This window comes from Paramisgurnus dabryanus, chromosome 19 (assembly GCF_030506205.2).
Source record: "Paramisgurnus dabryanus chromosome 19, PD_genome_1.1, whole genome shotgun sequence".
Classification (NCBI taxonomy): Eukaryota; Metazoa; Chordata; class Actinopteri; order Cypriniformes; family Cobitidae; genus Paramisgurnus; species Paramisgurnus dabryanus.
The window spans coordinates 35474224-35491479 of NC_133355.1; positions in this window are offsets into that span (position 1 = coordinate 35474224).

The window sequence follows — 17256 nt, forward strand, 5'->3', positions numbered from 1 at the left end:
ATCCCAGGTCTCGGGCCTTCATAGCAAGGGGGGGGGCATTAGGATGTTCTGGGCTCTTGGCTGGGTCAAAGGTAAATCCTTCACAGGTAACTAGGACTTTAACTTCTCGCTCCTCAGGTTCTTTGCTGTAAGCAGAGGTAAGTTGTACACAAATGACTGGAACTTTTCCTTCCCGCAGCGGGGTGACTGGAACTTTTCCTTCTCACTCCTTAGATTCTTTGCTGTAATTTCCCACGACTCCTCTGACCTCGAAGTGGCTTCTGTCAACACAAGCACAGCAATACACTGCAAGCTTTAAGTGTACACACACACACACACACAATGAAGACAAAGACTCACCCACAACACTCCACACACTTTAAGTGAACTAAGGACTGAGCCAAAATCGACCCGGGTTCGTCGTGTGGTTGGTTAGGCGGTGTTTCTTCAAGGAGGGGAAAATCACCTAAATGATGGACGCCGGACCTCTTGTGTTTACTCCTAATTATACTCTTCGGCTCACCCACGCTTCTCTCCACAGTGGGGCCGCAAATCTGTTCGTTCAACTCACTGCACACATAAGGTAATATACCCTCTTCAATACCACTTAATACAATGTATGGTGTGACTCACGTGCAATGGCAATGCTTCACAGCGCTGGCTTCCTATATGGACTTCCAGTATCACTCCCCGGCTCACCCACGCTTCTCTCCACAGTGGGGCCGCTAACTGTTCATTGAACTCACAACACACGTTTGGTAATACACTCGGCTCAATACTTCATGGTAAAACTTAACTTGTTACTCACATACCATTGATAACACTCCGCTGTTCTTTGTTCCTTTCACAGCTTGTTCGCCGCTGTCGATCGTCCTTGACGATAGCTCCGGTGAGTAATCTCCAATGTTACTGTTCAATGACATCCAAACATGAAAGCACATCGGCATCATAGCAGTAAAACTCCTCATATACTCAGCCCAGTGACTCGTATCCTTGATACTTCCTTCACCCAGTCGATTACAACCTCTGTTTCCTCCTATAAGGACTTCACCCAGGGTTCCACTCTTTCCACACCGGATCGGTTTACGTGACCACACGCAGCACAGCAATGGCAGAGAAAAGCACTTTTTCTGTGGTGCTACTTTAACAACTGACAACAACTCCTCTCTCTCGCCTTCTTCAGCCCCGCACTTTTTCCGCTCGCTCTAAAGCGTTCCCCGGATCAACGGAGCCGTCAGGCTTTTCCCTCGGAGTCTGTGGTTTGGTTCGCCCTAGGCGGAAAGGAGCTCACCCCAAATTTCGACCGCCATAGGCGGAAATGCATCTGCCCCAAGTCATCCGCTCTCTTCCTGTGTTCCTATGGATCTATTTACATGTCTCCTCTTCCATTCATCCTCCAATCACAAGGTTGCCACATTACTCTACACACCTGTTGCTCATAAGCCCTGATTGTGCTGTCAAGGAGACCAGGAAGTAAGGGTGTTTAAGAAATGAGGTCTGGGCGGAAACCATCTTTAGGCGGAAACCATCTTCGGGCGGAACCATTCTTCGCCGCTTTTGGTTCTGCCCTATAATAGTCACCCTGTGACACATTTTCTGTGTAGTATTCATAATCTCTGTGTGAAAAGGGTAATTGATGGCGTCGGCTATCATTGATCGTGGTCTATTGACATAACCTGATCCCGCACCTTCTAGTAGTTTCAGGATTTTAATAAGACTCCAGTCAAGACACTTAGCATTCAATTGCATATTGTTCGTTCACATTTAGTTTATACAGTTTAGATTAATTTAGTTCCACATTTACTAATCTTTCTAGTCTATAATTATTAATCTTAAAATTCAATAACCATAATATCTTTGTTTTTATCAGTTTCATCATGTTAATTAGTATGATTCTATTTTCCTATGTATTTTTTTCTGCCATCAATACACTTGCAATTCAAAGCCATAGCCAAAATCCCATCTTTTACTACATAAATACTTTGAAAAGTGAATACACTCGAAATGCAAAGTTTTATCAGTTTTCTATAGCTTTAAGCTGCATAATGATCAAAGTATGATCAAGCAAATACTGGTGGTGGTGTAGGTTACTCAACCATGTCTCATTTCTTGCTAAACTTATCTGTGGCATAGTGCGCTTTATAGGAATATTGTCGCTTTCCATCACAGCCTTAGACATGGCATTCGCAGCCTTTCTCACTATAGGGTATATTGTTGCCCCATTGCATGGCTCTCGTGACCTCCTTGTTGTGTGGCATATCATTGCCCTGTATCCAACATTCGCAGTCGTACTGCTATACTGCAAACTGTTGACTTGTATCATGGCCTTCTCGCTAATCAGCATATCATTGCCTTATCATGGGCTCCTGCTCGTTTTTTGCCACGTAACATGGTTTCTCTGTATCACGGCCTCCTCGTTACTTTGCATATGGTTACATTGTGTCATGGATACCACAACCGACTTATTACATTGCATATATTGCCCCGCATCTATCCTCCGCAGCCTTTATTATGATTCGGCATATCGTTGCCCCGCATCATTGCCTTCGCGGTCTTCACGCTACATGGGAAGTCGTTGCCCCGTAACAGGCTTTGTTGCATACAGCATATCATTGCCCCGCATTTACCCTCCGCTGCCTTTATCGCTATTTGGCATATCATTGCCCCGTATCTTGGCCTTCGTGGTCTTCACACTAAATTTGCAAAACATTGCCTTGTAAGTGTTCTCCACGGCCTTCTCGCCTATCGGGGCTATCGATCAACATGGCCTATCATGGCTTTACACATCGCCTGTCGGGGCTATCGATCGACGTGGCTTTACATATCGCCTATCGTGGCTTTACACATCGCCTATCGGGGCTATCGATCAACGTGGCCTATCGTGGCTTTACACTTCGCCTATCGGGGCTATCGATCGACGTGGCCTATCGTGGCTTTACACATTGCCTATCGGGGCTGTCGATCAAGTGGCCTATCGTGGCTTTACATATGGCCTATCGGGGCTATCGATCAACGTGGCTTTACATATCGCCTATCGGGGCTATAATTTTGAGACTGATTTGAATTTCTGTCTTTTAATTCAACATGGAATAAATGTCATTCAAACGTTCACTTGCCTTCTCAGTCTTTATGGTAGAAATGAAAGCGTCAGTGCAAGTTCTACCAGGAAGACTCTAATACCACGTCATTCATTTGTAAAATCGGCTTACCAATCACAGCTCAATGCCGACTATTTAAACGCTGAACTAACACTCTCTCCTGCTGCTCGTAGGTGTCGTAGCTGAAGTTCGCCTCCATCCTCCCCACCACCACCAGGTTGTTCCCTGTTCTTTTGTCCAGATCTCATATATAGAGGGTGGAAGAGGTGAATTTAATCTCCCCACCCCCCTAAGGAACCTAATGACCAGGTCATGCTGTCCGACTAACCTGCCATATTTTGGGTCAGGGTGAGTGGAGATAGCAGGAATGTATACTTTGATGGTGGAGGGCGACAGCCTCCTCTCCAATCGCTGCTGAAGGAAAGAAAGCAAGACGCTGACCTGAAGACCCAAACCAGTCAATGAGATAAGCAAGGATCTGAGTGCCGCGCCCTCTCATGGGAGAGAGGGCCCCCTCTGTGACTTTTGTGAAAACACAAGGAGACATAGACAGCCTGTCTTGAGTACTATGAAGTAAGGGCTGCAAAAGCTTGACCTCATCTTGGCAGGAGGAACCTTCTATATTGCATCCTTTGCCAGTAGGACTGCAAACTCCACAGGCAAAACATGTGCATCTGCGTCTTTCACAGACGTGATGTGGATGCCAGAAAATTTGGGGGAAGACCGGGCAAACTAAATCACATAGCCAAATCGGATAGTGTATAAGAACCAACGTGACAGGCTGGATAGCTGTTGCCATGCTCTCAGGGGCCGGCGAGGGCAATTAAAGGCACCACCAGAAAGGGGCTCCCCATGACCTTGTTAGCTCTTCATGAACCTTGGAGATGAAAGTTACTGGAGGCGGGTGCTGCGAAGCAGCGCAAGCGCCCCCCAGAAACCAGTCATTGAGGTGAGATGGTTCGGGTGGGGGAGGTTGAGTCAACTTTAAGCCAACCGTTGCTGCCTGAGAGAGCATAACCGTCATCTATGGGTCAGCTGCGCTCCCCCCTCTGATGCAGTGACAGATATATGGTCTTCTTCGGGAGACTCGAAAGATAAGAGTGGTTCCGCATTGGACAGGCCAGAACTTTCCTCTGCCATCTCTACTGGCTGCGGAACTAAGGTGTGATGGGGCTTGGAGGGTTGATTCCCTGCGGGGTTGCCCAACACCGTGACCCAGAAGTTGTCTGCCCGGTTGCCTGCACTTGTGGTTTTCACAGTGCAAGGTCAGGGGAGGGGGGCCGCCCCATCACATAGATAAATGGGAACATGACTCCTCCATGAATGCCGCCTCAGTTTGCTTAAAGGAGCATTTCACCTGGAGAAACATTCATCTTTATTGAAAGATGCGTCATATTTGTAGCCTAAATGTAACATACATTTAGAATTTGGTCTCACCCCCTCAACAAAGATATTGGACTTCCTGCTTTCAATGATGCAAAATGATGATTTTTACATCATTGAAAGAAGGAAGTGCAACACTGAAATCTGTATTTGTCCTGTCTCAGTGGCAACTAAGGTAATGATGCATAACCATTCAAAAACATAACTGGGGTTCTAACTATACAAAGCTTAATGCAAATGGGTGAAGTGTCCCTTTAATGCCCAGGCACGAGAGGCAGTGATTGTGATCATACACATGACTCATATCATATACTTGCCACAACCAGAAACACGCGGGCGAAATTACATCTTGAAAAAGACGTTAACCACCCGTGTACACGAGTTGTCTTTAAAAAGACTCAAATTCAACTCATGCAGTTTTTTTAGGGAAACTACTCTTTAGGTGCTGAGATCGATGACGCACACAGGGGAAATGGCAATGCACACACTCAAAATAAAGAAGTGGAAAAACTGCAGAGACTCCGCTAATGCCAACTATCTCTTAGCATGCAGTGTTCTTCCAAGTGAAAGAGAGAGCTTCTCAATAGCATTCATAGTGACATCAAAGTGAATGAATGAAAGGGAACTACCTCAAACCCCAAAATAAAAACCCTAGCAACTACTGCAGTGCTTAGTCACTGAAATGACAGGAATACGTCTTTGCTGTGGAATGTTTGACATAATTTGATGTTTTAGCCTTCTGTGCTAATGGCCACACCAGGGCTCTGTTTATGTCTCACACAAGAATAATGTTAGCAATAAGAAGTAAATGTGGTGCAGTGTGTACATGGCCGTAGCTACCATTGAGGACACCGAGGTCATGTCCTCTGTAGTTTTTCTTGAAGTTCCGTTTCATTTTGATGTGAAAATAGCCACCGAAACAATTATCCTTGCATCTACGGACCATCACGTGCAGTGATGGAAATAATGGCATTATAAATAAATGTCGTTACTAACGGTGTTATTTTTTCAGTAACGAATAATCAAATACATTTCCTCCGTTACTGTTACTGACATTAAAATGTTGCGGGTTAATCTCACTGAAGCGAGTAGACTATCAGACAGGCAATGTTTTTCTCTTCAACTGATGATGATTGGCCTGTGTATGTTAGAGGGGATGGGACAACCAATGATGACTGGCTGAATTTCCATTGTTAGCCAACCAGAAGCAGGCTTAGTTCATACACTGTATAAACATGCACAGTCCGAGCAGTGCTGTGTTGCCAACTTGATGATGACTTTGTCCCTAGATTTAGCAATTTTTAAACCCCTTAAGCGACTTAAAAAAACAGAAAAAGGACAAATCTAGCGATCTTTTCTGACGTGGTTGGAGTCTGACGCGAGAGCATGTATCATTGTCTCCACTCAACGAGCAGTGGGTGCTGCTGCTAGACACTCACAGGCAGCCCGGTCCTCACGTGCAGTCTGCCTTAGTCCCTCACACCCGCAACGACACTACGAAAGAGTGATGAGCGATGGCAAGTACAACAAGCTCAAAGGTAGTGGTCGCAAACACATAGTATGATAAGCACTGCATTTATACCAGAATAGTATGCAAGAAAGCAAGAATGTTTATGTAACATGCAACTTATGCTGAGTAAAGATCTCTCCACGTCTGTAATTCTGATCTATAAAGCAAATGAAAATGAAAAGGCTGCAACAAACTAAATTATCATTTAGTGCTGGAAAGCCAGCAAAAGATGAGCAGACAAAGAAAATGAGGGAAGGGGAGAGTTAATGGTTATGCAGCAAATAGCCTATATATGAGATGCAATAAAGCTACAAATTAGATTCAAACCTTCACTACTTTTCAAAAGTTTAAGGTCACTTGACTAAAATGTTAACTATGATCTTAAAAATCATTTAATCTGAAGGCGCATGGTTAAATGCTTGAAATTACTTTTGTAGACAAAAAATATACCTGTGCCAAACTGACTAATTTTTGTTATTAGAAAACAAAAAATTATTTTTGAAATAGATGACTTACACTGGATATTGAAGAAAAATCAGCCAATAAGAGCCCATATTATATATAAACTCCTTCTATACTCTTAAAAATTCATCCTAAATTGAAAATTTAAGAAGCTTCTTGAAAAAATGACAAAGTTTTGCAGTTTCTAGGCAAAGGGTGACTTACACTTCAGATGATGAAATGTAACCATTGATTTATTTTGGATCCTTTTAGTCACCAACAAAATTCTCACAGACACAGTTACATTTGTGCTATGTAGTAGTTTGGACATGTTTATTATTATTCTGTAATTTGGAAAAATATAAATAATAAAACAACAATTTAGGGGTTGTACTCGGTATTTGAAAAATCCTGGCTACGGCCTTGAGTGTGTACAGCAAAGTTCAGAACCACCTGCATTACCACACAAATATTTAACACTGGAGGACACACCCGTTACTTGCTCGAACCCTTGCACATCACACTTTTTATCTCCAAAAACATCATGCTGGCAATGGGATTCTAGACAATAATCGCTCTCCATAACCCAAGATGGCATTAAACGTAATCACCATTCATCAGCTACTGGCTTTCTACTTCAGTGTCCTCCTGAGAAATTGTTATAGGTTTGTAGATAATAAGACTGCCATTAAATGAAAGAAAACATTTTTCTCTCAATAGTCAGTCTGAACAGGATCCTCCTGCCAACTAGACTGCAGAGAATACACCGTTGAGCATTCACAATGATTAAACAGCTAATGAAAATTTCCACATATACACAGCAAAATGTGTTTCTAATAATGTTGTGAATCACCACAAAATGTGCCATTCTTCTGTTAAATATATTTGTTAATGAGAATAACACAGGCTGAAGTGAAAGTCATTTAAAGGAAAATCCAAACAAGTTAACATTTATTACCACAAAATACAAATTAAATTAATAAATATTTACATTTATTCATTCAGCAGACCATATACAGCAATAGAGCCACAAAACTTTTGTGTCAACAAGAAATGATAGTAGCAGAAATCACTTACTGACAGTGTCTGTACAAAATTATATTTACAAATGTACATTTCTTTAACTTTTGTCATAATCATGCAAAGCCAGTAGTCCAAATAATTTATTCCCTCAAAAGTAGTGCCTGTCTATTTCATATGCATAGTTTATTGCTTGTGTTCATTTATTTATGCCATGTAATATTTGGAGAATGAAAGCCCTTCCTGTTGCACCTCTTTTACTAAAGAGGCAAAAATAAACATTTCTGGTCAGCATTAATAAAACACCACCTGCCCCAGAGGAAGCATCTTGGCGAGTATCACCATTAAGTGCAAGCAAAGCACCTTATAATTTTATAGACTGGGGTTTTCTGATCATGTGAGAATCAGAGCCCTTTAATAGAAGAGTCGCGTCATCTATTTACTCCGATGGAACAGTTTTTTTACAGCAATGGCGGTTGGCAGAGCTTCTCAAGAGTTCACAGAAGTTACTGTCAGCTCCATAGAGCTGCAGCAGAAAAGACTCAATTTGATGAACTTGATGAAAGTTTTAAGACTTAAAACATTTAAATAAATAAGATTGTATATTAGCAATCCTGTGAATAAAATCACTGTGTGCATCAATGCGTTTAGTGGATTATTTCTCATTAAATTAGTACATTTAGCGGCTGTTACTAGAAAACTGGTCAGAAGAGGCTGAGGATAACGTAAGCAAAACATAACAAACCACAAACAGCATTTTAATGGTAAATTTTGTTTTCTTAATGCAGATTCAACAATTAGTGTGTGTTTTTGGCATGGTGATTCTGCTGGTTAATTCAATTAAATGCAATAAATTCATGTATTAATAACTTAATATATTTACATTCAGGAATTAATAATAATTGAATAATTGAAGATGGCATCTCCTGTCAGATGTTCATATTAACAACAAAAAGAAAACAACACTGAGCCAGTGGTATTATTATAATTTATAATAAATTAAATGAAGAAGTGCATTTTGAGCCTTTTTTATACTTGTTGTTTGTATATTTATAATCCAAACAGGCACAAGATATTAACATAGCACACAGCCAATTGTACGTTACACACATGCATAAACATTTTAATTCTAATCTTCCCATATTAGTGGATTTTATTCGTCAAAAAACATTGTTGATGTAACTACACAAAAATACTACATACACATAACATGATACATAATATATCATTGGTGTGATATATAAATATTGAAAATTAATGCATTTCTTGACTATTAATTAAGAAAAATCACAGCTCTTTGCCTCTAACTCAATGTGTTTCAATGTCTCACTATGAGATTTCAGGAACTAACTGAAGTCTCCATGAATCATGTGACAAGCTTTTAGGACTTCTGTTGTCAGAACTCTCTTTCTAAAGGGCTTTGGTGTGAATGAACTTCACTTCCATGTTCTTTAGCTTTTGTTTTTATTGTATCAAAATAATAGCATAGCAATTCTATACCCAACTCTTTCTCAGATTATTGTTACCATTTGTAGTCTGGACGAGAAAGAGATGGTGAAAGTCTGCAATAGCACTATAGCAGACTTAATTTTTAACCTTCAGAGAATTCTCCATCTAGATGATTCCATCTAAATCTTAGAGGATTTTAAAACACATTGTCTTTATACAGTAAGTCTGCAATCTAAAAACGTAAAGTTAAACTTAAAAATGTAATGCTTACACTGAAAAACTGACTTCCATTGTACTTAGTATTTTTGTCTTGATTTCAATAGAAATATCAAAAAAATCTTAAGTCAAGATGTATTTTCTTCATCAGCAAAATGATGTCCTAAGAAAAAGGATTTTTAATGGATATTTTTGCTTGTTTTATGCAAACTTAAATTGTATATTTTTTGTCTAAAAAAATACATTTATTTTCTTAGGTCATTTTGCTCCTCAAGAAAAAGCATCTTAATTTAAGAATTTTTAGATGTTTATACTGAAAACAAGACAAAAATACTAGTAAGAAAGTCATTTTTTTGCTTTTTACTTGAAATTGAACTGAATCTTAAATAAAAAAAGGAAAATACAAAACCAGCATAACCTTGTTACTTGTGGAAAGGCAGTGTTACAATGCATTAAGGATATACATTATTATCAGAAAGTGTGCTCCATTGGGTCTAAACCAATGTTTCCCCATCTCTGTGAGCCGCTGCCAGATTGTTCGTCACCATCACTTCTCTTAACCCCAAAATACTTGGATTTCCATGGCTGTTCACATTCAACCTTATAATCTTCTAGAAAGGGGGGGTATCATATTCTGAAGTGTTTCTTGAGTGCCTGAGATCGGTACTGCTAGGCTACGTTCATACTGCAGGGCTTAATGCTCAATTCCGATTGTTTTTTGAAAAAAAAAGATTTTTTTGCAAGGCCGTTCACATTTCCAATTAAATGCGATCTTTTGTGATCTCCTGTGAACAAAGGGGATCCTGCCTTGGAAACTCCGGCTACAATTCAGTGTTTTTATTTAATTCGGAGATTTAGCGCGTCAAAGCAGTCATGACAAAAAAACGACAAATGAGAAATTACAAATAATTTTTGATTGTTACTGTAAATGATAAAAACTAATCTTTATATACAATTCATTAAACGTTAATTTATAACAAGAAAAACACTGAAATTAATAATTTTATAGAACACTTCGCGTTATTATTTAGCATAGAAATACCTGCTTCCTTGCTTTGACTTTGATCATCTCTGTATTCACTTTAGATACAGAAAGACCTGATGATATTATTTATTTTAGGAATCTCTTTGCTACTGTATCATTTCAAAGTGAACACCGACCATAATATTAAATCACAAGAAAGACAGTCGTGTCAGGCATAAATATAGGTTTGGTGCAGATATTTTCTGTTTCAGCACCGAAATTTAAAGAAACGGCTTACCTGTTTTGAAGTTTAACTTTTGACAAGATACTGAACCAGTCTGTTTTAAACACATTTTAAAAACTTATACCCATCAAAAAACATCAGTTTTTTAATGTTTAGTTTGATGAACTCCTAAATATGAGACGAGCACCTAGCCCGTTTGGCTAAATTGCATGCGCAAGCATGGCAAGCACACAATAGCGCAACATCGATACAACGGAAAGCAATCCAAAGTTTACAGACTTAAATTAGATCAGAATTTATGTTTATAATAAATAATTTTTTTTATAAAATAAGGTCAGAAGTAACAAAGTGCAGAACAAATATGCAAAATGCCTCAAGTGCATGGAAACAAAACACAAGCCAAATAGATAAATCAGATAACCCAGAGTGATTTATAAATAAAATAAAGAAATTATTAAAAGAACGAAAGTATAACCAGAATTGCCAGCTTTGTCTTTTAATGTAGAAACAAAGAGGCAATGGTTTATAAACGAAACCTCTTATGGACGTGTAGACCGGTCACAGGGGTTGTTGGATTTATAAACGCATTTTAAAAATATTTATTGAAAGCTGCTACTTCACATATTATTTGCAGCATTATAATAATATGCTATATATTAATATATTGGGAGAAAGCTGTTATATGTGAAATCAGATAATGTGTGCACCCATATACGGCCAAAATTGAATGATGTGGAGCAGTGTACGTTAGCAACGTCCGCCATGGCTGTTGTTTATCTTATCGTTCCTGCCTACTTCAATGCAGAATTATGACGTTTGTAGCGTATCAATGAGGTACGGGTCAGATCCATGTGACCTGGCCGTTCAGACGGAGGTCACATTTCAAAAGATCGGATACGTATCGGATTCAGGACCACATACCCAAGTGCCCTGGGTCACATTTGAAAAGATCGGAACTGTGTCGTTCACTGTCATGAAAAGATCAGATACAGGTCGCATAGGGGCAAAAAAAAAATCAGAATTGGTTCGTTTTAGACTGCAGTATGAACGTAGCCCTAGTCTCCTGTTTCTAAAGCAAGCCTTTCTCTTCCTGATAATGTTTCTGATTTACTCACCATGCATGGCATGTAATCTCTGGCAAAACAAGGACATCAGAACTCCCTCCTCACATACCTCAAGACTGTGTTATGGATTTGCTGCTTCTCTTATCCTCTTTGGTATCTGCTGCAATAGAATTAATGTGTGAGGCACGCATTTTTTCCAAATTGAATATACGCAGTTCCAATTGATCTGCATCCAAGTGAAGACTACTTTTCACAAACATGGGCCACTATGGGCCTACTCTTCTGCAGCATCTATTTTGACGTAGATCCACCGTGGGCCAACCTGTACCCTGACATGGATACCTGCAGCATCACAGACCTTCCAGAAATTGAAGAACTTGTTCACCAGGAAACACCTGCACCCTACCTTTCATTGTGGAAGTAGTTCCTTCTACACTGTAAACCCGAATGCTCAAAGTAATTAATTGTATTTAGTACTGTTAACTTAAATCATTACACTTAGTTCAAATTAATTAACCTTGTTGAGTATTTAGAACTTTCAGATATTTATGAGTTTGTAAAAATTAAACTTTTTAAGTTAGATGTATACATGTTGTTTTTTATTTTGCACTAACTGTCTCTTTAATGTACTCCAACTTAAAATCCCTCAGTTTAGAGATTTTGCGTCTGACGTCATCCGTGTTCACGTAAGCTGCTCGAGTTGAGTTCTTCTACTCAAGATGACGGATCGGTCGCTTCATGGGGTGCTGTAAGTCTCACCTTTAAACTCAATGTATCAATTCTAAAGGCCATTATGTTTACTTTTCATGTACGTAATTGTGTTTAACAGTTAGATGTGATGTAGATATAATATTTTTAGATGCGTTGTCACATTGTTGCTGTCTTTTGTGAGTAATGCCATATTTGTCTAGGGCATGGGTCTTCAACCGGGGGTCCGCGGCCCCCAGGGGGTCCGTGACGGAACTGCAGGGGGTCCGCCAAATGATGTTCAACAACAAGCTATTTTTTGCTTAAAACGTAAAATATATGTACAAAACGTTACATGTCCCCTTTAAGTTGTGCACGTGCGTGGCCGCATAGGTTTGAAGGCGCGCGTTCAGTTTAGCCAGCGGACCAAAATAAAATATCTAAAGATTATAAATGTCTACAGGAAGCAGCAGTAGCGACAGAAAAGTCATCATAAAACAGGTAAATCTTATGTGTGTCTTTCTTTCAGAATGTCATTTTAGAATCAGTGCGACATGTTGTCTGATCTATATTTCTGAACTTGGATGGCTGTTTCACGCGGTTCAGATTTAAAGCGCTAATTCAACAGGCAAATGAAACAACATCGCGCGCGTCTGCATTTTAAACTGTGACAAAACTATCGCTCGCATTTAAAAATTAATGAAACGCGCGTCGCGATGGTGCTTTGTACAAGATTCATAGTCAGGTTGAAATCCGCCTCTCAAAAAGTTCCCCCAAAGAGATGCGCTCGGACTCGTTGCATGTTGTTCTCCTGAGTCTGATATGAAGCTATACAGAAAATAAACCTGCGTTACTTAAACTCGTGACAATGATGATACATGAGAAAGGCAACAGACCTCAGAATTATAAAGTAGCACAACCTCTATCTCCACCAGAATAGACAGTCTTTGTGCCATTCACCATGTTGAGCCTTCTTTATAAACTAAAAGCCCTTGTCCAATTCACAGTAAAATGAAAATATATTACACTGCAAATACCTTAAAATAATATTATATTAAAATATCTAAAGATTATAAATGTCTACAGGAAGCAGCAGTAGTATTATATAATAATAATATTATATAAATAAAATTAGAAAACAATACATTAACAGATGAATCTCGAATCTTAAAATTCGGCCTTCTTAACATTAGATCGCTTACCAATAAAGAACCTATTGTCAATGAAATAATTACAGACCAAAACTTAGATGTACTCTGTTTAACAGAAACCTGGCTTAAAGCAGACGACTACATTAGTTTAAATGAATCCACCCCACAAGACTATTATTATAAACACGAACCTCGATTAAAGGGGAGAGGGGGTGGTGTAGCTACAATATACAACACAATGTTTAAAGTAAACCAAAAATCTGAGCTAAAATTTAAATCATTTGAAGTAATGTTGTTAAATATGGAAATAACTGATCGTAACCACAAACAGCTTTCTTTTGCTTTAGCGACAATCTATAGACCACCGGGCCACCATGCAGATTTCCTTAATGAAATAGCAGATTTCCTATCTGAGCTTGTAGTCACTGTAGATAAAGCTCTTATTGTTGGTGATTTTAATGTCCATGTGGACAACCCAAAAGACGCATTAGGACGTGCGTTTATAGATGTTCTAAATTCTCTCAATATTAGACAAAACGTGACAGGGCCAACGCATACTCGTAATCACACATTAGACTTAATTCTGTCACTCGGACTCAATATTAATGACGTCGAAATATCACCTCAGAGTGATGCAGTTTCTGACCATTACCTTGTGTTATACACTGTACTTCTAGATAGGATCACTCAATCTACAACATGCTACCGACTAGCCAGAACAATAATTTCCACCACTAAAGATAGCTTTATTAGCACTCTTCCAGACCTGTCCCAAATGAAACATGTAGCAGATAACTGTGACGATCTAGATATTGAAATAGAAAACCTAAACAATGTCTGTTCTAACACATTGGATGCCGTTGCTCCCATTCGAAAAAAGAGATTCAAAGAAAAACCGCCAGCTCCATGGTATGACCATCACACAGCAGCTCTTAAAAAGGCAGCTAGAAAAATGGAAAGAAATTATAGAAGCACAAAGTTAGAAGTATGGCGCGCAGCATGGAAACAGAGTGTTAAACACTACAGACAGGCTATTAAAACCGCCAGATCTACATATCTTAGCAAGCTTATAAATGAGAATCATAATAACCCTCGTTTCCTCTTTAGCACAGTTGCGAAACTGACTAGAAACAAAGAACAAACAGAAACCAATAGTAAACTTCAACACAATAGTAACGACTTCATGAACTTCTTTTCTAACAAAATTTCGGCTATTAGGGAAAACATCGTAGCTACCCAGGCAGCCACCACTCTACCCATTAGTTCACTTAACACTAGACTACCATACGAACATCTTGATTCATTTAAACCTACTACAATAGATGAGCTCTCTAAACTAGTCACATCATCCAAATCATCGTCCTGTATATTAGACCCCGTTCCCACAAAACTACTTAAAGAAGTGTTCCCTGTAGTGTCAACCCCGGTTCTAAATATCTTTAACTCATCGCTAGAAATAGGATACGTTCCAACAGCTTTCAAACTAGCAGTTATTAAACCGCTGATTAAAAAACCACAGCTTGACCAAGGAGAACTTAATAACTTTAGACCAATCTCAAATCTCCCTTTTCTTTCGAAAATATTAGAAAAGGTAGTGGCAAGCCAGTTACGCACATTCTTGACAAATAATAGTACATATGAAAAGTTCCAATCAGGATTCAGGCCCCACCATAGCACAGAGACAGCGTTGCTTAGAGTTACAAATGACCTCCTATTAACATCCGATCGTGGTGAAATCTCAATTCTTATATTACTAGACCTTAGTGCAGCATTTGACACAATAGACCACAGAATCCTACTCAATAGACTAGAAAACTATGTTGGTATCAGTGGTCAGGCGCTAGCCTGGTTTAGGTCATATCTAACCAATCGCTATCACTTTGTTTATGTAAATGAGGAAGAGTCATATCACTCCCTGGTTAAATACGGTGTACCGCAGGGATCAGTTTTAGGTCCTATCCTGTTCTCGTTATACATGTTACCCCTAGGAGACATTATCAGGAAACATAACATAAGTTTTCACTGCTATGCGGATGATACCCAGCTTTACATCTCCTCGCATCCCAGCGAAACACACACGTTTTCTAAACTAAAAGACTGCATTAGCGATGTTAGTGACTGGATGGCACATAACTTTCTTAAGCTCAACTCCAATAAGACAGAGGTACTTATTATTGAACCAAATCGCTACAAACATAATATGTCAGATTACAAATTGCACATAGATGGCTGTACTGTGGTGCCATCTTCCACGGTTAGGAACTTAGGTGTGATGTTCGACAGCAACTTATCCTTTGATAGTCATATCGCCAACGTCTGCCGCACAGCATTCTTCCATCTTAGAAATATCTCAAAAATACGCCATATACTGTCTACATCTGACGCAGAGAAGCTTATTCATGCTTTTATGACCTCTAGAATAGACTATTGTAACTCGCTACTCGGGGGATGCCATTCAAATCAGGTCAACAAGCTTCAGCTAGTTCAAAACGCTTCTGCAAGGGTACTTACTCGATCTAAGAAGTATGACCACATAAGCCCAATTCTGGCATCTTTACACTGGCTACCAGTTAAATATCGCATCCAATTTAAAATATCACTAATCACCTACAAAGCTTTAAATGGCTTAGCACCCTCATATCTTAGAGAATTACTATCAGAATATAATCCATCACGCACACTACGGTCGCAAAATTCTGGCCTATTGATTATCCCTAGACTATCAAAAGTGTCTAAAAGTGGAAGATCCTTTTCCTACTTAGCCCCTAAGCTCTGGAATGATTTACCAACCGATGTCCGAGAATCAGACACAGTCGATCATTTTAAATCTGAACTTAAAACTTTTCTCTTCAACAAAGCATTCGCATAATTTGTCTAGTAAAGGTTCTTAACTCGCAATAGTTATTTTCACGGAACAAAGCACTCACGGTCATAACACAGACCAACCAAATAAATAAATAAAAACCTTTTCTACATGAACACTTAAAATGAATTGCATTAAATAGTTTGCCACCGTTTGCCACTGAACCTGCATTAACGACGACAGTGGGGCTTCCGGCCTTAGTCAAACGGTTTGGCACGTATGGTCGGGTTGCGATTTTGGTGCTTTCGTGTGTCTTGTGAATAGTATGCCATACAGACCCGTTTGCCACTGAACCTGCATTAACGACGACAGTGGGGCCTCCAGCCTTAGTCAAACGGGTTGGTATGTATGGTCGGGTTGCGTTTTTCGCGCTTTCATGTGTCTTGTGAATAGTATGCCATACATACCCGTTTGCCACTGAACCTGCATTAACGACGACAGTGGGGCCTCCAGCCTTAGTCAAACGGGTTGGCACGTATGGTCGGGTTGCGATTTTGGCGCTATCGTAAGTCTTATGAATAGTATGCAATACAGACCCGTTTGCCACTGAACCTGCATTAACGACGACAGTGGGGCCTCCAGCCTTAGTCAAACGGGTTGGTATGTATGGTCGGGTCGCGTTTTTCGCGCATTCGTGTGTCTTGTGAATAGTATGCCATACATACCCGTTTGCCACTGAACCTGCATTAACGACGACAGTGGGGCCTCCAGCCTTAGTCAAACGGGTTGGCACGTATGGTCGGGTTGCGATTTTGGCGCTATCGTAAGTCTTATGAATAGTATGCCATACAGACCCGTTTGCCACTGAACCTGCATTAACGACGACAGTGGGGCCTCCAGCCTTAGTCAAACGGGTTGGTATGTATGGTCGGGTTGCGTTTTTCGCGCTTTCGTGTGTCTTGTGAATAGTATGCCATACAGACCCGTTTGCCACTGAACCTGCATTAACGACGACAGTGGGGCCTCAAGCCTTAGTCAAACGGGTTAGCACGTATGGTCGGGTTGCGATGTTTTTGGCGTTTTCTCCTGGTCCTGTAAATGGTATACAATATAGACCCGTTTGCCACTGAACCTGCATTAACGACGACAGTGGGGCTTTAGGCCTTAGTCAAACGGGTCGTCAGGTTTCATTTTCTCTTAAAGATCGGAAGGCGACCCTTATTTACCATATATACCCTCGCATTGGG